Source organism: Trichomycterus rosablanca, chromosome 4, assembly GCF_030014385.1.
Source record: "Trichomycterus rosablanca isolate fTriRos1 chromosome 4, fTriRos1.hap1, whole genome shotgun sequence".
NCBI classification, from domain to species: domain Eukaryota; kingdom Metazoa; phylum Chordata; class Actinopteri; order Siluriformes; family Trichomycteridae; genus Trichomycterus; species Trichomycterus rosablanca.
Genome location: NC_085991.1, coordinates 16,762,438 through 16,788,485, shown reverse-complemented (window position 1 = coordinate 16,788,485; position 26,048 = coordinate 16,762,438).

Genomic DNA, 26,048 nt, shown 5'->3' with positions numbered 1-26,048 from the left:
ATTGTTAGGGTCTCAATTGTGACATCACATAAGATCATGTTCTTGAGTTCAGCTTGAATAGAACAAATGGAAATGTAATAATGACATACCTGACTCAGCTCAAAACATCTTGCTCAGTCCTACAGTCTTTTATTCTGAGGAACATAAATCAGGTGCTCTTCTTATAACTGTTCAGACTGTGATCGTTGATTGGGATAATTCACAGCTCCGCCCACATCAAATTCCTTTGTCACAATAGAACTGATCATTTTGAAAAGTACCTTGTGAAAGATAGGTGATTAACAGTAACAGCCCATAGTGTAATACCTGCCAGTGTTTAGTCAAATTAGAACTATAGTAAATTTAGAGTTTCAGTACCATTGTTAGCCATTGTTAGGGTCTCAATTGTGACATCACAGAAGATCATGCCCATTGTGCAATACCTGCCAGTGTTTAGTCAAATTAGAACTATAGTAAATTTACAGTTTTAGTACACTGTAATAAAGTCTTTCATTTTAAGTTCTTAAATGTAAAGCTGCTAAGGTTGAAGAAGAACTTGGTCAGATTCCACATAACTCTACTGTGTAAAAAATCCAACATCAGTTTGCTTGTTGTTTTTGGTCTCTTGAAGGTAACTTTACTGAATGTTGCCCCAACTTATTTGCACTTACAGTAGACTTTAAGTAGGTACACTTCAGTTAGGGTAATGTTCAGAAATACATTGCAGGAATTAAATTAAACATTAAAAAGTTGCAGGACACTGAACTGGATCTGCACAGATGAGACTGCCCCAAACAAGAGCACTTATTAAGAATACAAAATAGTGCTCTTGTTTAAAGTAATCCCAGTCTGTTTTACTCTCTTAAATTAGAAAAAAAGATAAAACACTTGAATGTCTTCAGTTGCTTGAGTCACTTAAAACTACCCCAACAAATAGCACTTACAAAAATAACAGTAAGACATGTCAGAGCCATTGTTAGGGTCTCAATTGTGACATCACAGAAGATCATGTTATTGAGTTCAGCTTGAATAGAACAAATGGAAATGTAATAATGACATACCTGACTCAGCTCAAAACATCTTGCTCAGTCCTACAGTCCTTCATTCTGAGGAAAATAAATTAGGTGCTCTTCTTATAACTGTTCAGACTGTGATCGTTGATTGGGATAATTCACAGCTCCGCCCACATCAAATTCCTTTGTCACAATAGAACTGATCATTTTGAAAAGTACCATGTGAAAGACAGGTGATTAACAGTAACAGCCCATAGTGTAATACCTGCCAGTATTTAGTCGAATTAGAACTATAGTAAATTTAGAGTTTCAGTACCATTGTTAGCCATTGTTAGGGTCTCAATTGTGACATCACAGAAGATCATGCCCATTGTGCAATACCTGCCAGTGTTTAGTCAAATTAGAACTATAGTACATTTACAGTTTTAGTACACTGTAATAAAGTCTTTCATTTTAAGTTCTTAAATGTAAAGCTGCTAAGGTTGAAGAAGAACTTGGTCAGATTCCACATAACTCTACTGTGTAAAAAAATCCAACATCAGTTTGCTTGTTGTTTTTGGTCTCTTGAAGGTAACTTTACTGATTGCTGCCCCAACTTATTTGCACTTACAGTAGACTTTAAGTAGGTACACTTCAGTTAGGGTAATGTTCAGAAATACATTGCAGGAATTAAATTAAACATTAAAAAGTTGCAGGACACTGAACTGGATCTGCACAGATGAGACTACTCCAAACAAGAGCACTTATTAACAATACAAAATAGTGCTCTTGTTTAAAGTAATCCCAGTCTGTTTTACGCTCTTAAATTAGAAAAATATAGAACACTTGAATGTCTTCAGTTGCTTGAGTCACTTAAAACTACCCCAACAAATAGCACTTACAAAAATAAGAGTAAGACATGTCAGAGCCATTGTTAGGGTCTCAATTGTGACATCACATAAGATCATGTTCTTGAGTTCAGCTTGAATAGAACAAATGGAAATGTAATAATGACATACCTGACTCAGCTCAAAACATCTTGCTCAGTCCTACAGTCCTTCATTCTGAGGAACATAAATTAGGTGCTCTTCTTATAACTGTTCAGACTGTGATCGTTGATTGGGATAATTCACAGCTCCGCCCACATCAAATTCCTTTGTCACAATAGAACTGATCATTTTGAAAAGTACCATGTGAAAGACAGGTGATTAACAGTAACAGCCCATAGTGTAATACCTGCCAGTGTTTAGTCAAATTAGAACTATAGTAAATTTAGAGTTTCAGTACCATTGTTAGCCATTGTTAGGGTCTCAATTGTGACATCACAGAAGATCATGCCCATTGTGCAATACCTGCCAGTGTTTAGTCAAATTAGAACTATAGTAAATTTACAGTTTTAGTACACTGTAATAAAGTCTTTCATTTTAAGTTCTTAAATGTAAAGCTGCTAAGGTTGAAAAGAACTTGGTCAGATTCCACATAACTCTACTGTGTAAAAAATCCAACATCAGTTTGCTTGTTGTTTTTGGTCTCTTGAAGGTAACTTTACTGAATGTTGCCCCAACTTATTTGCACTTACAGTAGACTTTAAGTAGGTACACTTCAGTTAGGGTAATGTTCAGAAATACATTGCAGGAATTAAATTAAACATTAAAAAGTTGCAGGACACTGAACTGGATCTGCACAGATGAGACTGCCCCAAACAAGAGCACTTATTAAGAATACAAAATAGTGCTCTTGTTTAAAGTAATCCCAGTCTGTTTTACTCTCTTAAATTAGAAAAAAAGATAAAACACTTGAATGTCTTCAGTTGCTTGAGTCACTTAAAACTACCCCAACAAATAGCACTTACAAAAATAACAGTAAGACATGTCAGAGCCATTGTTAGGGTCTCAATTGTGACATCACAGAAGATCATGTTATTGAGTTCAGCTTGAATAGAACAAATGGAAATGTAATAATGACATACCTGACTCAGCTCAAAACATCTTGCTCAGTCCTACAGTCCTTCATTCTGAGGAAAATAAATTAGGTGCTCTTCTTATAACTGTTCAGACTGTGATCGTTGATTGGGATAATTCACAGCTCCGCCCACATCAAATTCCTTTGTCACAATAGAACTGATCATTTTGAAAAGTACCATGTGAAAGACAGGTGATTAACAGTAACAGCCCATAGTGTAATACCTGCCAGTATTTAGTCGAATTAGAACTATAGTAAATTTAGAGTTTCAGTACCATTGTTAGCCATTGTTAGGGTCTCAATTGTGACATCACAGAAGATCATGCCCATTGTGCAATACCTGCCAGTGTTTAGTCAAATTAGAACTATAGTACATTTACAGTTTTAGTACACTGTAATAAAGTCTTTCATTTTAAGTTCTTAAATGTAAAGCTGCTAAGGTTGAAGAAGAACTTGGTCAGATTCCACATAACTCTACTGTGTAAAAAAATCCAACATCAGTTTGCTTGTTGTTTTTGGTCTCTTGAAGGTAACTTTACTGATTGCTGCCCCAACTTATTTGCACTTACAGTAGACTTTAAGTAGGTACACTTCAGTTAGGGTAATGTTCAGAAATACATTGCAGGAATTAAATTAAACATTAAAAAGTTGCAGGACACTGAACTGGATCTGCACAGATGAGACTACTCCAAACAAGAGCACTTATTAACAATACAAAATAGTGCTCTTGTTTAAAGTAATCCCAGTCTGTTTTACGCTCTTAAATTAGAAAAATATAGAACACTTGAATGTCTTCAGTTGCTTGAGTCACTTAAAACTACCCCAACAAATAGCACTTACAAAAATAAGAGTAAGACATGTCAGAGCCATTGTTAGGGTCTCAATTGTGACATCACATAAGATCATGTTCTTGAGTTCAGCTTGAATAGAACAAATGGAAATGTAATAATGACATACCTGACTCAGCTCAAAACATCTTGCTCAGTCCTACAGTCCTTCATTCTGAGGAACATAAATTAGGTGCTCTTCTTATAACTGTTCAGACTGTGATCGTTGATTGGGATAATTCACAGCTCCGCCCACATCAAATTCCTTTGTCACAATAGAACTGATCATTTTGAAAAGTACCATGTGAAAGACAGGTGATTAACAGTAACAGCCCATAGTGTAATACCTGCCAGTGTTTAGTCAAATTAGAACTATAGTAAATTTAGAGTTTCAGTACCATTGTTAGCCATTGTTAGGGTCTCAATTGTGACATCACAGAAGATCATGCCCATTGTGCAATACCTGCCAGTGTTTAGTCAAATTAGAACTATAGTAAATTTACAGTTTTAGTACACTGTAATAAAGTCTTTCATTTTAAGTTCTTAAATGTAAAGCTGCTAAGGTTGAAAAGAACTTGGTCAGATTCCACATAACTCTACTGTGTAAAAAATCCAACATCAGTTTGCTTGTTGTTTTTGGTCTCTTGAAGGTAACTTTACTGAATGTTGCCCCAACTTATTTGCACTTACAGTAGACTTTAAGTAGGTACACTTCAGTTAGGGTAATGTTCAGAAATACATTGCAGGAATTAAATTAAACATTAAAAAGTTGCAGGACACTGAACTGGATCTGCACAGATGAGACTGCCCCAAACAAGAGCACTTATTAAGAATACAAAATAGTGCTCTTGTTTAAAGTAATCCCAGTCTGTTTTACTCTCTTAAATTAGAAAAAAAGATAAAACACTTGAATGTCTTCAGTTGCTTGAGTCACTTAAAACTACCCCAACAAATAGCACTTACAAAAATAACAGTAAGACATGTCAGAGCCATTGTTAGGGTCTCAATTGTGACATCACAGAAGATCATGTTATTGAGTTCAGCTTGAATAGAACAAATGGAAATGTAATAATGACATACCTGACTCAGCTCAAAACATCTTGCTCAGTCCTACAGTCCTTCATTCTGAGGAAAATAAATTAGGTGCTCTTCTTATAACTGTTCAGACTGTGATCGTTGATTGGGATAATTCACAGCTCCGCCCACATCAAATTCCTTTGTCACAATAGAACTGATCATTTTGAAAAGTACCATGTGAAAGACAGGTGATTAACAGTAACAGCCCATAGTGTAATACCTGCCAGTATTTAGTCGAATTAGAACTATAGTAAATTTAGAGTTTCAGTACCATTGTTAGCCATTGTTAGGGTCTCAATTGTGACATCACAGAAGATCATGCCCATTGTGCAATACCTGCCAGTGTTTAGTCAAATTAGAACTATAGTACATTTACAGTTTTAGTACACTGTAATAAAGTCTTTCATTTTAAGTTCTTAAATGTAAAGCTGCTAAGGTTGAAGAAGAACTTGGTCAGATTCCACATAACTCTACTGTGTAAAAAATCCAACATCAGTTTGCTTGTTGTTTTTGGTCTCTTGAAGGTAACTTTACTGATTGCTGCCCCAACTTATTTGCACTTACAGTAGACTTTAAGTAGGTACACTTCAGTTAGGGTAATGTTCAGAAATACATTGCAGGAATTAAATTAAACATTAAAAAGTTGCAGGACACTGAACTGGATCTGCACAGATGAGACTGCCCCAAACAAGAGCACTTATTAAGAATACAAAATAGTGCTCTTGTTTAAAGTAATCCCAGTCTGTTTTACTCTCTTAAATTAGAAAAAATTAGAATACTTGAATTTCTTCAGTTGCTTGAGTCACTTAAAACTACCCCAACAAATAGCACTTACAAAAATAACAGTAAGACATGTCAGAGCCATTGTTAGGGTCTCAATTATGACATCACATAAGATCATGTTCTTGAGTTCAGCTTGAATAGAACTAATGGAAATGTAATAATTACATACCTGACTCAGCTCAAAACATCTTGCTCAGTCCTACAGTCTTTTATTCTGAGGAACATAAATCAGTTGCTCTTCTTATAACTGTTCAGACTGTGATCATTGATTGGGATAATTCACAGCTCCGCCCACATCAAATTCCTTTGTCACAATAGAACTGATCATTTGTAAAAGCACCATGTGAACGACAGGTGATTAACAGTAACAGCCCATAGTGTAATACCTGCCAGTGTTTAGTCAAATTAGAACTATAGTAAATTTAGAGTTTCAGTACCATTGTTAGCCATTGTTAGGGTCTCAATTGTGGTCTCTTAAATTAGAAAAAATTAGAATACTTGAATTTCTTCAGTTGCTTGAGTCACCTAAAACTACCCCAACAAATAGCACTTACAAAAATAACAGTAAGACATGTCAGAGCCATTGTTAGGGTCTTAATTATGACATCATAGAAGATCATGTTCTTGAGTTCAGCTTGAATAGAACAAATGGAAATGTAATAATGACATACCTGACTCAGCTCAAAACATCTTGCTCAGTCCTACAGTCTTTTATTCTGAGGAACATGAATCAGTTGCTCTTCTTATAACTGTTCAGACTGTGATCATTGATTGGGATAATTCACAGCTCTGCCCACATCAAATTCCTTTGTCACAATAGAACTGATCATTTTCCAAAAGTACCATATGAAAGACAGGTGATTAACAGTAACAGCCCATAGTGTAATACCTGCCAGTGTTTAGTCAAATTAGAACTATAGTAAATTTAGAGTTTCAGTACCATTGTTAGCCATTGTTAGGGTCTCAATTGTGACATCACAGAAGATCATGCCCATTGTGCAATACCTGCCAGTGTTTAGTCAAATTAGAACTATAGTAAATTTACAGTTTTAGTACACTGTAATAAAGTCTTTCATTTTAAGCTCTTAAATGTAAAGCTGCTAAGGTTGAAGACGAACTTGTTCAGATTCCACATAACTCTACTGTGTAAAAAATCCAACATCAGTTTGCTTGTTGTTTTTGGTCTCTTGAAGGTAACTTTACTGAATGTTGCCCCAACTTATTTGCACTTACAGTAGACTTTAAGTAGGTACACTTCAGTTAGGGTAATGTTCAGAAATACATTGCAGGAATTAAATTAAACATTAAAAAGTTGCAGGACACTGAACTGGATCTGCACAGATGAGACTGCCCCAAACAAGAGCACTTATTAAGAATACAAAATAGTGCTCTTGTTTAAAGTAATCCCAGTCTGTTTTACTCTCTTAAATTAGAAAAAAAGATAAAACACTTGAATGTCTTCAGTTGCTTGAGTCACTTAAAACTACCCCAACAAATAGCACTTACAAAAATAACAGTAAGACATGTCAGAGACATTGTTAGGGTCTCAATTGTGACATCACAGAAGATCATGTTCTTGAGTTCAGCTTGAATAGAACAAATGGAAATGTAATAATGACATACCTGACTCAGCTCAAAACATCTTGCTCAGTCCTACAGTCATTCATTCTGAGGAACATAAATCAGGTGCTCTTCTTATAACTGTTCAGACTGTGATCGTTGATTGGGATAATTCACAGCTCCGCCCACATCAAATTCCTTTGTCACAATAGAACTGATCATTTTGAAAAGTACCATGTGAAAGACAGGTAATTAACAATAACAGCCCATAGTGTAATACCTGCCAGTGTTTAGTCGAATTAGAACTATAGTAAATTTAGAGTTTCAGTACCATTGTTAGCCATTGTTAGGGTCTTAATTGTGACATCACAGAAGATCATGCCCATTGTGCAATACCTGCCAGTGTTTAGTCAAATTAGAACTATAGTAAATTTACAGTTTTAGTACACTGTAATAAAGTCTTTCATTTTAAGTTCTTAAATGTAAAGCTGCTAAGGTTGAAGAAGAACTTGGTCAGATTCCACATAACTCTACTGTGTAAAAAATCCAACATCAGTTTGCTTGTTGTTTTTGGTCTCTTGAAGGTAACTTTACTGAATGTTGCCCCAACTTATTTGCACTTACAGTAGACTTTAAGTAGGTACACTTCAGTTACGGTAATGTTCAGAAATACATTGCAGGAATTAAATTAAACAATAAAAAGTTGTAGGACACTGAACTGGATCTGCACAGATGAGACTGCCCCAAACAAGAGCACTTATTAAGAATACAAAATAGTGCTCTTGTTTAAAGTAATCCCAGTCTGTTTTACTCTCTTAAATTAGAAAAAGATAGAACACTTGAATGTCTTCAGTTGCTTGAGTCACTTAAAACTACCCCAACAAATAGCACTTACAAAAATAAGAGTAAGACATGTCAGAGCCATTGTTAGGGTCTCAATTGTGACATCATAGAAGATCATGTTCTTGAGTTCAGCTTGAATAGAACAAATGGAAATGTAATAATGACATACCTGACTCAGCTCAAAACATCTTGCTCAGTCCTACAGTCCTTCATTCTGAGGAACATAAATCAGGTGCTCTTCTTATAACTGTTCAGACTGTGATCGTTGATTGGGATAATTCACAGCTCCGCCCACATCAAATTCCTTTGTCACAATAGAACTGATCATTTTGAAAAGTACCATATGAAAGACAGGTGATTAACAGTAACAGCCCATAGTGTAATACCTGCCAGTGTTTAGTCGAATTAGAACTATAGTAAATTTAGAGTTTCAGTACCATTGTTAGCCATTGTTAGGGTCTCAATTGTGACATCACAGAAGATCATGCCCATTGTGCAATACCTGCCAGTGTTTAGTCAAATTAGAACTATAGTAAATTTACAGTTTTAGTACACTGTAATAAAGTCTTTCATTTTAAGTTCTTAAATGTAAAGCTGCTAAGGTTGAAGAAGAACTTGGTCAGATTCCACATAACTCTACTGTGTAAAAAATCCAACATCAGTTTGCTTGTTGTTTTTGGTCTCTTGAAGGTAACTTTACTGAATGTTGCCCCAACTTATTTGCACTTACAGTAGACTTTAAGTAGGTACACTTCAGTTAGGGTAATGTTCAGAAATACATTGCAGGAATTAAATTAAACATTAAAAAGTTGCAGGACACTAAACTGGATCTGCACAGATGAGACTGCCCCAAACAAGAGCACTCATTAAGAATACAAAATAGTTCTCTTGTTTAAAGTAATCCCAGTCTGTTTTACTCTCTTAAATTAGAAAAAGATAGAACACTTGAATGTCTTCAGTTGCTTGAGTCACTTAAAACTACCCCAACAAATAGCACTTACAAAAATAACAGTAAGACATGTCAGAGCCATTGTTAGGGTCTCAATTGTGACATCACATAAGATCATGTTCTTGAGTTCAGCTTGAATAGAACTAATGGAAATGTAATAATGACATACCTGACTCAGCTCAAAACATCTTGCTCAGTCCTACAGTCTTTTACTCTGAGGAACATAAATCAGTTGATCTTTTTATAACTGTTCAGACTGTGTTGATTGGGATAATGCACAGCTCCGCCCACATCAAATTCCTTTGTCACAATAGAACTGATCATTTTCAAAAGTACCATGTGAAAGACAGGTGATTAACAGTAACAGCCCATGGTGTAATACCTGCCAGTGTTTAGTCAAACTAGAACTATAGTAAATTTAGAGTTTCAGTACCATTGTTAGCCATTGTTAGGGTCTCAATTGTGACATCACAGAAGATCATGCCCATTGTGCAATACCTGCCAGTGTTTAGTCAAATTAGAACTATAGTAAATTTACAGTTTTAGTACACTGTAATAAAGTCTTTCATTTTAAGTTCTTAAATGTAAAGCTGCTAAGGTTGAAGAAGAACTTGGTCAGATTCCACATAACTCTACTGTGTAAAAAATCCAACATCAGTTTGCTTGTTGTTTTTGGTCTCTTGAAGGTAACTTTACTGAATGTTGCCCCAACTTATTTGCACTTACAGTAGACTTTAAGTAGGTACACTTCAGAAATACATTGCAGGAATTAAATTAAACATTAAAAAGTTGCAGGACACTGAACTGGATCTGCACAGATGAGACTGCCCCAAACAAGAGCACTTATTAAGAATACAAAATAGTGCTCTTGTTAAAAGTAATCCCAGTCTGTTTTACTCTCTTAAACATCTTGCTCAGTCCTACAGTCCTTCATTCTGAGGAACATAAATCAGGTGCTCTTCTTATAACTGTTCAGACTGTGATCGTTGATTGGGATAATTCACAGCTCCGCCCACATCAAATTCCTTTGTCACAATAGAACTGATCATTTTCAAAAGTACCATATGAAAGACAGGTGATTAACAGTAACAGCCCATAGTGTAATACCTGCCAGTGTTTAGTCAAATTAGAACTATAGTAAATTTACAGTTTTAGTACACTGTAATAAAGTCTTTCATTTTAAGTTCTTAAATGTAAAGCTGCTAAGGTTGAAGAAGAACTTGGTCAGATTCCACATAACTCTACTGTGTAAAAAATCCAACATCAGTTTGCTTGTTGTTTTTGGTCTCTTGAAGGTAACTTTACTGAATGTTGCCCCAACTTATTTGCACTTACAGTAGACTTTAAGTAGGTACACTTCAGTTAGGGTAATGTTCAGAAATACATTGCAGGAATTAAATTAAACATTAAGAAGTTGCAGGACACTGAACTGGATCTGCACAGATGAGACTGCCCCAAACAAGAGCACTTATTAAGAATACAAAATAGTGCTCTTGTTTAAAGTAATCCCAGTCTGTTTTACTCTCTTAAATTAGAAAAAAAGATAAAACACTTGAATGTCTTCAGTTGCTTGAGTCACTTAAAACTACCCCAACAAATAGCACTTACAAAAATAACAGTAAGACATGTCAGAGCCATTGTTAGGGTCTTAATTATGACATCATAGAAGATCATGTTCTTGAGTTCAGCTTGAATAGAACAAATGGAAATGTAATAATGACATACCTGACTCAGCTCAAAACATCTTGCTCAGTCCTACAGTCTTTTATTCTGAGGAACATGAATCAGTTGCTCTTCTTATAACTGTTCAGACTGTGATCATTGATTGGGATAATTCACAGCTCTGCCCACATCAAATTCGTTTGTCACAATAGAACTGATCATTTTCCAAAAGTACCATATGAAAGACAGGTGATTAACAGTAACAGCCCATAGTGTAATACCTGCCAGTGTTTAGTCGAATTAGAACTATAGTAAATTTAGAGTTTCAGTACCATTGTTAGCCATTGTTAGGGTCTCAATTGTGACATCACAGAAGATCATGCCGATTGTGCAATACCTGCCAGTGTTTAGTCAAATTAGAACTATTGTTGACTTTAAGTAGGTACACTTCAGTTAGGGTAATGTTCAGAAATACATTGCAGGAATTAAATTAAACATAAAAAAAGTTGCAGGACACTGAACTGGATCTGCACAGATGAAACTGCCCCAAACAAGAGCACTTATTAAGAATACAAAATAGTGCTCTTGTTTAAAGTAATTCCGGTCTGTTTTACTCTCTTAAATTAGAAAAAGATAGAACACTTGAATGTCTTCAGTTGCTTGAGTCACTTAAAACTACCCCATCAAATAGCACTTACAAAAATAACAGTAAAACATGTCAGAGCCATTGTTAGGGTCTCAATTGTGACATCACATAAGATCATGTTCTTGAGTTCAGCTTGAATAGAACTAATGGAAATGTAATAATGACATACCTGACTCAGCTCAAAACATCTTGCTCAGTCCTACAGTCCTTCATTCTGAGGAACATAAATCAGGTGCTCTTCTTATAACTGTTCAGACTGTGATCATTGATTGGGACAATTAACAGCTCCGCCCACATCAAATTCCTTTGTCACAATAGAACTGATCATTTTGAAAAGTACCATGTGAAAGACAGGTGATTAACAGTAACAGCCCATAGTGTAATACCTGCCAGTGTTTAGTCAAATTAGAACTATAGTAAATTTACAGTTTTAGTACACTGTAATAAAGTCTTTCATTTTAAGTTCTTAAATGTAAAGCTGCTAAGGTTGAAGAAGAACTTGGTCAGATTCCACATAACTCTACTGTGTAAAAAATCCAACATCAGTTTGCTTGTTGTTTTTGGTCTCTTGAAGGTAACTTTACTAAATGCTGCCCCAACTTATTTGCACTTACAGTAGACTTTAAGTAGGTACACTTCAGTTACGGTAATGTTCAGAAATACATTGCAGGAATTAAATTAAACATTAAAAAGTTGCAGGACACTGAACTGGATCTGCACAGATGAGACTGCCCCAAACAAGAGCACTTATTAAGAATACAAAATAGTGCTCTTGTTTAAAGTAATCCCAGTCTGTTTTACTCTCTTAAATTAGAAAAAGATAGAACACTTGAATGTCTTAAAACTACCCCAACAAATAGCACTTACAAAAATAACAGTAAGACATGTCAGAGCCATTGTTAGGGTCTCGATTGTGACATCATAGAAGATCGGTACACTTCAGAAATACATTGCAGGAATTAAATTAAACATTAAAAAGTTGCAGGACACTAAACTGGATCTGCACAGATGAGACTGCCCCAAACAAGAGCACTTATTAAGAATACAAAATAGTTCTCTTGTTTAAAGTAATCCCAGTCTGTTTTACTCTCTTAAATTAGAAAAAGATAGAACACTTGAATGTCTTCAGTTGCTTGAGTCACTTAAAACTACCCCAACAAATAGCACTTACAAAAATAACAGTAAGACATGTCAGAGCCATTGTTAGGGTCTCAATTGTGACATCACATAAGATCATGTTCTTGAGTTCAGCTTGAATAGAACTAATGGAAATGTAATAATGACATACCTGACTCAGCTCAAAACATCTTGCTCAGTCCTACAGTCTTTTATTCTGAGGAACATTAATCATGTGCTCTTCTTATAACTGTTCAGACTGTGATCGTTGATTGGGATAATTCACAGCTCCGCCCACATCAAATTCCTTTGTCACAATAGAACTGATCATTTTGAAAAGTACCATGTGAAAGACAGGTGATTAACAATAACAGCCCATAGTGTAATACCTGCCAGTGTTTAGTCAAATTAGAACTATAGTAAATTTAGAGTTTCAGTACCATTGTTAGCCATTGTTAGGGTCTCAATTGTGACATCACAGAAGATCATGCCCATTGTGCAATACCTGCCAGTGTTTAGTCAAATTAGAACTATAGTTAATTTACAGTTTTAGTACACTGTAATAAAGTCTTTCATTTTAAGTTGTAAAATGTAAAGCTGCTAAGGTTGAAGAAGAACTTGGTCAGATTCCACATAACTCTACTGTGTAAAAAATCCAACATCAGTTTGCTTGTTGTTTTTGGTCTCTTGAAGGTAACTTTACTGAATGTTGCCCCAACTTATTTGCACTTACAGTAGACTTTAAGTAGGTACACTTCAGTTACGGTAATGTTCAGAAATACATTGCAGGAATTAAATTAAACAATAAAAGGTTGCAGGACACTGAACTGGATCTGCACAGATGAGACTGCCCCAAACAAGAGCACTTATTAAGAATACAAAATAGTGCTCTTGTTTAAAGTAATCCCAGTCTGTTTTACTCTCTTAAATTAGAAAAAGATAGAACACTTGAATGTCTTCAGTTGCTTGAGTCACTTAAAACTACCCCATCAAATAGCACTTACAAAAATAACAGTAAGACATGTCAGAGCCATTGTTAGGGTCTCAATTGTGACATCACATAAGATCATGTTCTTGAGTTCAGCTTGAATAGAACAAATGGAAATGTAATAATGACATACCTGACTCAGCTCAAAACATCTTGCTCAGTCCTACAGTCCTTCATTCTGAGGAACATAAATCAGGTGCTCTTCTTATAACTGTTCAGACTGTGATCATTGATTGGGATAATTCACAGCTCCGCCCACATCAAATTCCTTTGTCACAATAGAACTGATCATTTTGAAAAGTACCATGTGAAAGACAGGTGATTAACAGTAACAGCCCATAGTGTAATACCTGCCAGTGTTTAGTCAAATTAGAACTATAGTAAATTTAGAGTTTCAGTACCATTGTTAGCCATTGTTAGGGTCTTAATTGTGACATCACAGAAGATCATGCCCATTGTGCAATACCTGCCAGTGTTTAGTCAAATTAGAACTATAGTAAATTTACAGTTTTAGTACACTGTAATAAAGTCTTTCATTTTAAGTTCTTAAATGTAAAGCTGCTAAGGTTGAAGAAGAACTTTGTCAGATTCCACATAACTCTACTGTGTAAAAAATCCAACATCAGTTTGCTTGTTGTTTTTGGTCTCTTGAAGGTAACTTTACTGAATGTTGCCCCAACTTATTTGCACTTACAGTAGACTTTAAGTAGGTACACTTCAGTTAGGGTAATGTTCAGAAATACATTGCAGGAATTAAATTAAACATAAAAAAAGTTGCAGGACACTGAACTGGATCTGCACAGATGAGACTGCCCCAAACAAGAGCACTTATTAGGAATACAAAATAGTGCTCTTGTTTAAAGTAATCCCAGTCTGTTTTACTCTCTTAAATTAGAAAAAAAGATAAAACACTTGAATGTCTTCAGTTGCTTGAGTCACTTAAAACTACCCCAACAAATAGCACTTACAAAAATAACAGTAAGACATGTCAGAGCCATTGTTAGGGTCTTAATTATGACATCATAGAAGATCATGTTCTTGAGTTCAGCTTGAATAGAACAAATGGAAATGTAATAATGACATACCTGACTCAGCTCAAAACATCTTGCTCAGTCCTACAGTCTTTTATTCTGAGGAACATGAATCAGTTGCTCTTCTTATAACTGTTCAGACTGTGATCATTGATTGGGATAATTCACAGCTCTGCCCACATCAAATTCCTTTGTCACAATAGAACTGATCATTTTCCAAAAGTACCATATGAAAGACAGGTGATTAACAGTAACAGCCCATAGTGTAATACCTGCCAGTGTTTAGTCGAATTAGAACTATAGTAAATTTAGAGTTTCAGTACCATTGTTAGCCATTGTTAGGGTCTCAATTGTGACATCACAGAAGATCATGCCCATTGTGCAATACCTGCCAGTGTTTAGTCAAATTAGAACTATAGTACATTTACAGTTTTAGTACACTGTAATAAAGTCTTTCATTTTAAGTTCTTAAATGTAAAGCTGCTAAGGTTGAAGAAGAACTTGGTCAGATTCCACATAACTCTACTGTGTAAAAAATCCAACATCAGTTTGCTTGTTGTTTTTGGTCTCTTGAAGGTAACTTTACTGATTGCTGCCCCAACTTATTTGCACTTACAGTAGACTTTAAGTAGGTACACTTCAGTTAGGGTAATGTTCAGAAATACATTGCAGGAATTAAATTAAACATTAAAAAGTTGCAGGACACTGAACTGGATCTGCACAGATGAGACTGCCCCAAACAAGAGCACTTATTAAGAATACAAAATAGTGCTCTTGTTTAAAGTAATCCCAGTCTGTTTTACTGTCTTAAATTAGAAAAAGATAGAATACTTGAATGTCTTCAGTTGCTTGAGTCACTTAAAACTACCCCAACAAATAGCACTTACAAAAATAACAGTAAGACATGTCAGAGCCATTGTTAGGGTCTCAATTGTGACATCACAGAAGATCATGTTATTGAGTTCAGCTTGAATAGAACAAATGGAAATGTAATAATGACATACCTGACTCAGCTCAAAACATCTTGCTCAGTCCTACAGTCCTTCATTCTGAGGAAAATAAATTAGGTGCTCTTCTTATAACTGTTCAGACTGTGATTGGGATAATTCACAGCTCCGCCCACATCAAATTCCTTTGTCACAATAGAACTGATCATTTTGAAAAGTACCATGTGAAAGACAGGTGATTAACAGTAACAGCCCATAGTGTAATACCTGCCAGTATTTAGTCGAATTAGAACTATAGTAAATTTAGAGTTTCAGTACCATTGTTAGCCATTGTTAGGGTCTCAATTGTGACATCACAGAAGATCATGCCCATTGTGCAATACCTGCCAGTGTTTAGTCAAATTAGAACTATAGTACATTTACAGTTTTAGTACACTGTAATAAAGTCTTTCATTTTAAGTTCTTAAATGTAAAGCTGCTAAGGTTGAAGAAGAACTTGGTCAGATTCCACATAACTCTACTGTGTAAAAAAATCCAACATCAGTTTGCTTGTTGTTTTTGGTCTCTTGAAGGTAACTTTACTGATTGCTGCCCCAACTTATTTGCACTTACAGTAGACTTTAAGTAGGTACACTTCAGTTAGGGTAATGTTCAGAAATACATTGCAGGAATTAAATTAAACATTAAAAAGTTGCAGGACACTGAACTGGATCTGCACAGATGAGACTACTCCAAACAAGAGCACTTATTAACAATACAAAATAGTGCTCTTGTTTAAAGTAATCCCAGTCTGTTTTACGCTCTTAAATTAGAAAAATATAGAACACTTGAATGTCTTCAGTTGCTTGAGTCACTTAAAACTACCCCAACAAATAGCACTTACAAAAATAACAGTAAGACATGTCAGAGCCATTGTTAGGGTCTCAATTATGACATCACATAAGATCATGTTCTTGAGTTCAGCTTGAATAGAACAAATGGAAATGTAATAATGACATACCTGACTCAGCTCAAAACATCTTGCTCAGTCCTACAGTCTTTTATTCTGAGGAACATAAATCAGTTGCTCTTCTTATAACTGTTCAGACTGTGATCATTGATTGGGATAATTCACAGCTCCGCCCACATCAAATTCCTTTGTCACAATAGAACTGATCATTTGTAAAAGTACCATGTGAACGACAGGTGATTAACAGTAACAGCCCATAGTGTAATACCTGCCAGTGTTTAGTCAAATTAGAACTATAGTAAATTTACAGTTTTAGTACACTGTAATAAAGTCTTTCATTTCAAGTTCTTAAATGTAAAGCTGCTAAGGTTGAAGAAGAACTTGGTCAGATTCCACATAACTCTACTGTGTAAAAAATCCAACATCAGTTTGCTTGTTGTTTTTGGTCTCTTGAAGGTAACATTACTAAATGTTGTCCCAATTTATTTGCACTTACAGTAGACTTTAAGTAGGTACACTTCAGTTAGGGTAATGTTCAGAAATACATTGCAGGAATTAAATTAAGCATTAAAACGTTGCAGGACACTGAACTGGATCTGCACAGATGAGACTGCCCCAAACAAGAGCACTTATTAAGAATACAAAATAGTGCTCTTGTTTAAAGTAATCCCAGTCTGTTTTACTCTCTTAAATTAGAAAAAATTAGAATACTTGAATTTCTTCAGTTGCTTGAGTCACCTAAAACTACCCCAACAAATAGCACTTACAAAAATAACAGTAAGACATGTCAGAGCCATTGTTAGGGTCTCAATTGTGACATCACATAAGATCATGTTCTTGAGTTCAGCTTGAATAGAACAAATGGAAATGTAATAATGACATACCTGACTCAGCTCAAAACATCTTGCTCAGTCCTACAGTCTTTTATTCTGAGGAACATAAATCAGGTGCTCTTCTTATAACTGTTCAGACTGTGATCGTTGATTGGGATAATTCACAGCTCCGCCCACATCAAATTCCTTTGTCACAATAGAACTGATCATTTTGAAAAGTACCTTGTGAAAGATAGGTGATTAACAGTAACAGCCCATAGTGTAATACCTGCCAGTGTTTAGTCAAATTAGAACTATAGTAAATTTAGAGTTTCAGTACCATTGTTAGCCATTGTTAGGGTCTCAATTGTGACATCACAGAAGATCATGCCCATTGTGCAATACCTGCCAGTGTTTAGTCAAATTAGAACTATAGTAAATTTACAGTTTTAGTACACTGTAATAAAGTCTTTCATTTTAAGTTCTTAAATGTAAAGCTGCTAAGGTTGAAGAAGAACTTGGTCAGATTCCACATAACTCTACTGTGTAAAAAATCCAACATCAGTTTGCTTGTTGTTTTTGGTCTCTTGAAGGTAACTTTACTGAATGTTGCCCCAACTTATTTGCACTTACAGTAGACTTTAAGTAGGTACACTTCAGTTAGGGTAATGTTCAGAAATACATTGCAGGAATTAAATTAAACATAAAAAAAGTTGCAGGACACTGAACTGGATCTGCACAGATGAGACTGCCCCAAACAAGAGCACTTATTAGGAATACAAAATAGTGCTCTTGTTTAAAGTAATCCCAGTCTGTTTTACTCTCTTAAATTAGAAAAATATAGAACACTTGAATGTCTTCAGTTGCTTGAGTCACTTAAAACTACCCCAACAAATAGCACTTACAAAAATAAGAGTAAGACATGTCAGAGCCATTGTTAGGGTCTCAATTGTGACATCACATAAGATCATGTTCTTGAGTTCAGCTTGAATAGAACAAATGGAAATGTAATAATGACATACCTGACTCAGCTCAAAACATCTTGCTCAGTCCTACAGTCCTTCATTCTGAGGAAAATAAATTAGGTGCTCTTCTTATAACTGTTCAGACTGTGATCGTTGATTGGGATAATTCACAGCTCCGCCCACATCAAATTCCTTTGTCACAATAGAACTGATCATTTTGAAAAGTACCATGTGAAAGACAGGTGATTAACAGTAACAGCCCATAGTGTAATACCTGCCAGTATTTAGTCGAATTAGAACTATAGTAAATTTAGAGTTTCAGTACCATTGTTAGCCATTGTTAGGGTCTCAATTGTGACATCACAGAAGATCATGCCCATTGTGCAATACCTGCCAGTGTTTAGTCAAATTAGAACTATAGTACATTTACAGTTTTAGTACACTGTAATAAAGTCTTTCATTTTAAGTTCTTAAATGTAAAGCTGCTAAGGTTGAAGAAGAACTTGGTCAGATTCCACATAACTCTACTGTGTAAAAAAATCCAACATCAGTTTGCTTGTTGTTTTTGGTCTCTTGAAGGTAACTTTACTGATTGCTGCCCCAACTTATTTGCACTTACAGTAGACTTTAAGTAGGTACACTTCAGTTAGGGTAATGTTCAGAAATACATTGCAGGAATTAAATTAAACATTAAAAAGTTGCAGGACACTGAACTGGATCTGCACAGATGAGACTACTCCAAACAAGAGCACTTATTAACAATACAAAATAGTGCTCTTGTTTAAAGTAATCCCAGTCTGTTTTACGCTCTTAAATTAGAAAAATATAGAACACTTGAATGTCTTCAGTTGCTTGAGTCACTTAAAACTACCCCAACAAATAGCACTTACAAAAATAACAGTAAGACATGTCAGAGCCATTGTTAGGGTCTCAATTATGACATCACATAAGATCATGTTCTTGAGTTCAGCTTGAATAGAACAAATGGAAATGTAATAATGACATACCTGACTCAGCTCAAAACATCTTGCTCAGTCCTACAGTCTTTTATTCTGAGGAACATCAATCAGTTGCTCTTCTTATAACTGTTCAGACTGTGATCATTGATTGGGATAATTCACAGCTCCGCCCACATCAAATTCCTTTGTCACAATAGAACTGATCATTTGTAAAAGTACCATGTGAACGACAGGTGATTAACAGTAACAGCCCATAGTGTAATACCTGCCAGTGTTTAGTCAAATTAGAACTATAGTAAATTTACAGTTTTAGTACACTGTAATAAAGTCTTTCATTTCAAGTTCTTAAATGTAAAGCTGCTAAGGTTGAAGAAGAACTTGGTCAGATTCCACATAACTCTACTGTGTAAAAAATCCAACATCAGTTTGCTTGTTGTTTTTGGTCTCTTGAAGGTAACATTACTAAATGTTGTCCCAATTTATTTGCACTTACAGTAGACTTTAAGTAGGTACACTTCAGTTAGGGTAATGTTCAGAAATACATTGCAGGAATTAAATTAAGCATTAAAACGTTGCAGGACACTGAACTGGATCTGCACAGATGAGACTGCCCCAAACAAGAGCACTTATTAAGAATACAAAATAGTGCTCTTGTTTAAAGTAATCCCAGTCTGTTTTACTCTCTTAAATTAGAAAAAATTAGAATACTTGAATTTCTTCAGTTGCTTGAGTCACCTAAAACTACCCCAACAAATAGCACTTACAAAAATAACAGTAAGACATGTCAGAGCCATTGTTAGGGTCTCAATTGTGACATCACATAAGATCATGTTCTTGAGTTCAGCTTGAATAGAACAAATGGAAATGTAATAATGACATACCTGACTCAGCTCAAAACATCTTGCTCAGTCCTACAGTCTTTTATTCTGAGGAACATAAATCAGGTGCTCTTCTTATAACTGTTCAGACTGTGATCGTTGATTGGGATAATTCACAGCTCCGCCCACATCAAATTCCTTTGTCACAATAGAACTGATCATTTTGAAAAGTACCTTGTGAAAGATAGGTGATTAACAGTAACAGCCCATAGTGTAATACCTGCCAGTGTTTAGTCAAATTAGAACTATAGTAAATTTAGAGTTTCAGTACCATTGTTAGCCATTGTTAGGGTCTCAATTGTGACATCACAGAAGATCATGCCCATTGTGCAATACCTGCCAGTGTTTAGTCAAATTAGAACTATAGTAAATTTACAGTTTTAGTACACTGTAATAAAGTCTTTCATTTTAAGTTCTTAAATGTAAAGCTGCTAAGGTTGAAGAAGAACTTGGTCAGATTCCACATAACTCTACTGTGTAAAAAATCCAACATCAGTTTGCTTGTTGTTTTTGGTCTCTTGAAGGTAACTTTACTGAATGTTGCCCCAACTTATTTGCACTTACAGTAGACTTTAAGTAGGTACACTTCAGTTAGGGTAATGTTCAGAAATACATTGCAGGAATTAAATTAAACATTAAAAAGTTGCAGGACACTGAACTGGATCTGCACAGATGAGACTGCCCCAAACAAGAGCACTTATTAAGAATACAAAATAGTGCTCTTGTTTAAAGTAATCCCAGTCTGTTTTACTCTCTTAAATTAGAAAAAAAGATAAAACACTTGAATGTCTTCAGTTGCTTGAGTCACTTAAAACTACCCCAACAAATAGCACTTACAAAAATAACAGTAAGACATGTCAGAGCCATTGTTAGGGTCTCAATTGTGACATCACAGAAGATCATGTTATTGAGTTCAGCTTGAATAGAACAAATGGAAATGTAATAATGACATACCTGACTCAGCTCAAAACATCTTGCTCAGTCCTACAGTCCTTCATTCTGAGGAAAATAAATTAGGTGCTCTTCTTATAACTGTTCAGACTGTGATCGTTGATTGGGATAATTCACAGCTCCGCCCACATCAAATTCCTTTGTCACAATAGAACTGATCATTTTGAAAAGTACCATGTGAAAGACAGGTGATTAACAGTAACAGCCCATAGTGTAATACCTGCCAGTATTTAGTCGAATTAGAACTATAGTAAATTTAGAGTTTCAGTACCATTGTTAGCCATTGTTAGGGTCTCAATTGTGACATCACAGAAGATCATGCCCATTGTGCAATACCTGCCAGTGTTTAGTCAAATTAGAACTATAGTACATTTACAGTTTTAGTACACTGTAATAAAGTCTTTCATTTTAAGTTCTTAAATGTAAAGCTGCTAAGGTTGAAGAAGAACTTGGTCAGATTCCACATAACTCTACTGTGTAAAAAAATCCAACATCAGTTTGCTTGTTGTTTTTGGTCTCTTGAAGGTAACTTTACTGATTGCTGCCCCAACTTATTTGCACTTACAGTAGACTTTAAGTAGGTACACTTCAGTTAGGGTAATGTTCAGAAATACATTGCAGGAATTAAATTAAACATTAAAAAGTTGCAGGACACTGAACTGGATCTGCACAGATGAGACTACTCCAAACAAGAGCACTTATTAACAATACAAAATAGTGCTCTTGTTTAAAGTAATCCCAGTCTGTTTTACGCTCTTAAATTAGAAAAATATAGAACACTTGAATGTCTTCAGTTGCTTGAGTCACTTAAAACTACCCCAACAAATAGCACTTACAAAAATAAGAGTAAGACATGTCAGAGCCATTGTTAGGGTCTCAATTGTGACATCACATAAGATCATGTTCTTGAGTTCAGCTTGAATAGAACAAATGGAAATGTAATAATGACATACCTGACTCAGCTCAAAACATCTTGCTCAGTCCTACAGTCCTTCATTCTGAGGAACATAAATTAGGTGCTCTTCTTATAACTGTTCAGACTGTGATCGTTGATTGGGATAATTCACAGCTCCGCCCACATCAAATTCCTTTGTCACAATAGAACTGATCATTTTGAAAAGTACCATGTGAAAGACAGGTGATTAACAGTAACAGCCCATAGTGTAATACCTGCCAGTGTTTAGTCAAATTAGAACTATAGTAAATTTAGAGTTTCAGTACCATTGTTAGCCATTGTTAGGGTCTCAATTGTGACATCACAGAAGATCATGCCCATTGTGCAATACCTGCCAGTGTTTAGTCAAATTAGAACTATAGTAAATTTACAGTTTTAGTACACTGTAATAAAGTCTTTCATTTTAAGTTCTTAAATGTAAAGCTGCTAAGGTTGAAAAGAACTTGGTCAGATTCCACATAACTCTACTGTGTAAAAAATCCAACATCAGTTTGCTTGTTGTTTTTGGTCTCTTGAAGGTAACTTTACTGAATGTTGCCCCAACTTATTTGCACTTACAGTAGACTTTAAGTAGGTACACTTCAGTTAGGGTAATGTTCAGAAATACATTGCAGGAATTAAATTAAACATTAAAAAGTTGCAGGACACTGAACTGGATCTGCACAGATGAGACTGCCCCAAACAAGAGCACTTATTAAGAATACAAAATAGTGCTCTTGTTTAAAGTAATCCCAGTCTGTTTTACTCTCTTAAATTAGAAAAAAAGATAAAACACTTGAATGTCTTCAGTTGCTTGAGTCACTTAAAACTACCCCAACAAATAGCACTTACAAAAATAACAGTAAGACATGTCAGAGCCATTGTTAGGGTCTCAATTGTGACATCACAGAAGATCATGTTATTGAGTTCAGCTTGAATAGAACAAATGGAAATGTAATAATGACATACCTGACTCAGCTCAAAACATCTTGCTCAGTCCTACAGTCCTTCATTCTGAGGAAAATAAATTAGGTGCTCTTCTTATAACTGTTCAGACTGTGATCGTTGATTGGGATAATTCACAGCTCCGCCCACATCAAATTCCTTTGTCACAATAGAACTGATCATTTTGAAAAGTACCATGTGAAAGACAGGTGATTAACAGTAACAGCCCATAGTGTAATACCTGCCAGTATTTAGTCGAATTAGAACTATAGTAAATTTAGAGTTTCAGTACCATTGTTAGCCATTGTTAGGGTCTCAATTGTGACATCACAGAAGATCATGCCCATTGTGCAATACCTGCCAGTGTTTAGTCAAATTAGAACTATAGTACATTTACAGTTTTAGTACACTGTAATAAAGTCTTTCATTTTAAGTTCTTAAATGTAAAGCTGCTAAGGTTGAAGAAGAACTTGGTCAGATTCCACATAACTCTACTGTGTAAAAAATCCAACATCAGTTTGCTTGTTGTTTTTGGTCTCTTGAAGGTAACTTTACTGATTGCTGCCCCAACTTATTTGCACTTACAGTAGACTTTAAGTAGGTACACTTCAGTTAGGGTAATGTTCAGAAATACATTGCAGGAATTAAATTAAACATTAAAAAGTTGCAGGACACTGAACTGGATCTGCACAGATGAGACTGCCCCAAACAAGAGCACTTATTAAGAATACAAAATAGTGCTCTTGTTTAAAGTAATCCCAGTCTGTTTTACTCTCTTAAATTAGAAAAAATTAGAATACTTGAATTTCTTCAGTTGCTTGAGTCACTTAAAACTACCCCAACAAATAGCACTTACAAAAATAACAGTAAGACATGTCAGAGCCATTGTTAGGGTCTCAATTATGACATCACATAAGATCATGTTCTTGAGTTCAGCTTGAATAGAACTAATGGAAATGTAATAATTACATACCTGACTCAGCTCAAAACATCTTGCTCAGTCCTACAGTCTTTTATTCTGAGGAACATAAATCAGTTGCTCTTCTTATAACTGTTCAGACTGTGATCATTGATTGGGATAATTCACAGCTCCGCCCACATCAAATTCCTTTGTCACAATAGAACTGATCATTTGTAAAAGCACCATGTGAACGACAGGTGATTAACAGTAACAGCCCATAGTGTAATACCTGCCAGTGTTTAGTCAAATTAGAACTATAGTAAATTTAGAGTTTCAGTACCATTGTTAGCCATTGTTAGGGTCTCAATTGTGGTCTCTTAAATTAGAAAAAATTAGAATACTTGAATTTCTTCAGTTGCTTGAGTCACCTAAAACTACCCCAACAAATAGCACTTACAAAAATAACAGTAAGACATGTCAGAGCCATTGTTAGGGTCTTAATTATGACATCATAGAAGATCATGTTCTTGAGTTCAGCTTGAATAGAACAAATGGAAATGTAATAATGACATACCTGACTCAGCTCAAAACATCTTGCTCAGTCCTACAGTCTTTTATTCTGAGGAACATGAATCAGTTGCTCTTCTTATAACTGTTCAGACTGTGATCATTGATTGGGATAATTCACAGCTCTGCCCACATCAAATTCCTTTGTCACAATAGAACTGATCATTTTCCAAAAGTACCATATGAAAGACAGGTGATTAACAGTAACAGCCCATAGTGTAATACCTGCCAGTGTTTAGTCAAATTAGAACTATAGTAAATTTAGAGTTTCAGTACCATTGTTAGCCATTGTTAGGGTCTCAATTGTGACATCACAGAAGATCATGCCCATTGTGCAATACCTGCCAGTGTTTAGTCAAATTAGAACTATAGTAAATTTACAGTTTTAGTACACTGTAATAAAGTCTTTCATTTTAAGCTCTTAAATGTAAAGCTGCTAAGGTTGAAGACGAACTTGTTCAGATTCCACATAACTCTACTGTGTAAAAAATCCAACATCAGTTTGCTTGTTGTTTTTGGTCTCTTGAAGGTAACTTTACTGAATGTTGCCCCAACTTATTTGCACTTACAGTAGACTTTAAGTAGGTACACTTCAGTTAGGGTAATGTTCAGAAATACATTGCAGGAATTAAATTAAACATTAAAAAGTTGCAGGACACTGAACTGGATCTGCACAGATGAGACTGCCCCAAACAAGAGCACTTATTAAGAATACAAAATAGTGCTCTTGTTTAAAGTAATCCCAGTCTGTTTTACTCTCTTAAATTAGAAAAAAAGATAAAACACTTGAATGTCTTCAGTTGCTTGAGTCACTTAAAACTACCCCAACAAATAGCACTTACAAAAATAACAGTAAGACATGTCAGAGACATTGTTAGGGTCTCAATTGTGACATCACAGAAGATCATGTTCTTGAGTTCAGCTTGAATAGAACAAATGGAAATGTAATAATGACATACCTGACTCAGCTCAAAACATCTTGCTCAGTCCTACAGTCATTCATTCTGAGGAACATAAATCAGGTGCTCTTCTTATAACTGTTCAGACTGTGATCGTTGATTGGGATAATTCACAGCTCCGCCCACATCAAATTCCTTTGTCACAATAGAACTGATCATTTTGAAAAGTACCATGTGAAAGACAGGTAATTAACAATAACAGCCCATAGTGTAATACCTGCCAGTGTTTAGTCGAATTAGAACTATAGTAAATTTAGAGTTTCAGTACCATTGTTAGCCATTGTTAGGGTCTTAATTGTGACATCACAGAAGATCATGCCCATTGTGCAATACCTGCCAGTGTTTAGTCAAATTAGAACTATAGTAAATTTACAGTTTTAGTACACTGTAATAAAGTCTTTCATTTTAAGTTCTTAAATGTAAAGCTGCTAAGGTTGAAGAAGAACTTGGTCAGATTCCACATAACTCTACTGTGTAAAAAATCCAACATCAGTTTGCTTGTTGTTTTTGGTCTCTTGAAGGTAACTTTACTGAATGTTGCCCCAACTTATTTGCACTTACAGTAGACTTTAAGTAGGTACACTTCAGTTACGGTAATGTTCAGAAATACATTGCAGGAATTAAATTAAACAATAAAAAGTTGTAGGACACTGAACTGGATCTGCACAGATGAGACTGCCCCAAACAAGAGCACTTATTAAGAATACAAAATAGTGCTCTTGTTTAAAGTAATCCCAGTCTGTTTTACTCTCTTAAATTAGAAAAAGATAGAACACTTGAATGTCTTCAGTTGCTTGAGTCACTTAAAACTACCCCAACAAATAGCACTTACAAAAATAAGAGTAAGACATGTCAGAGCCATTGTT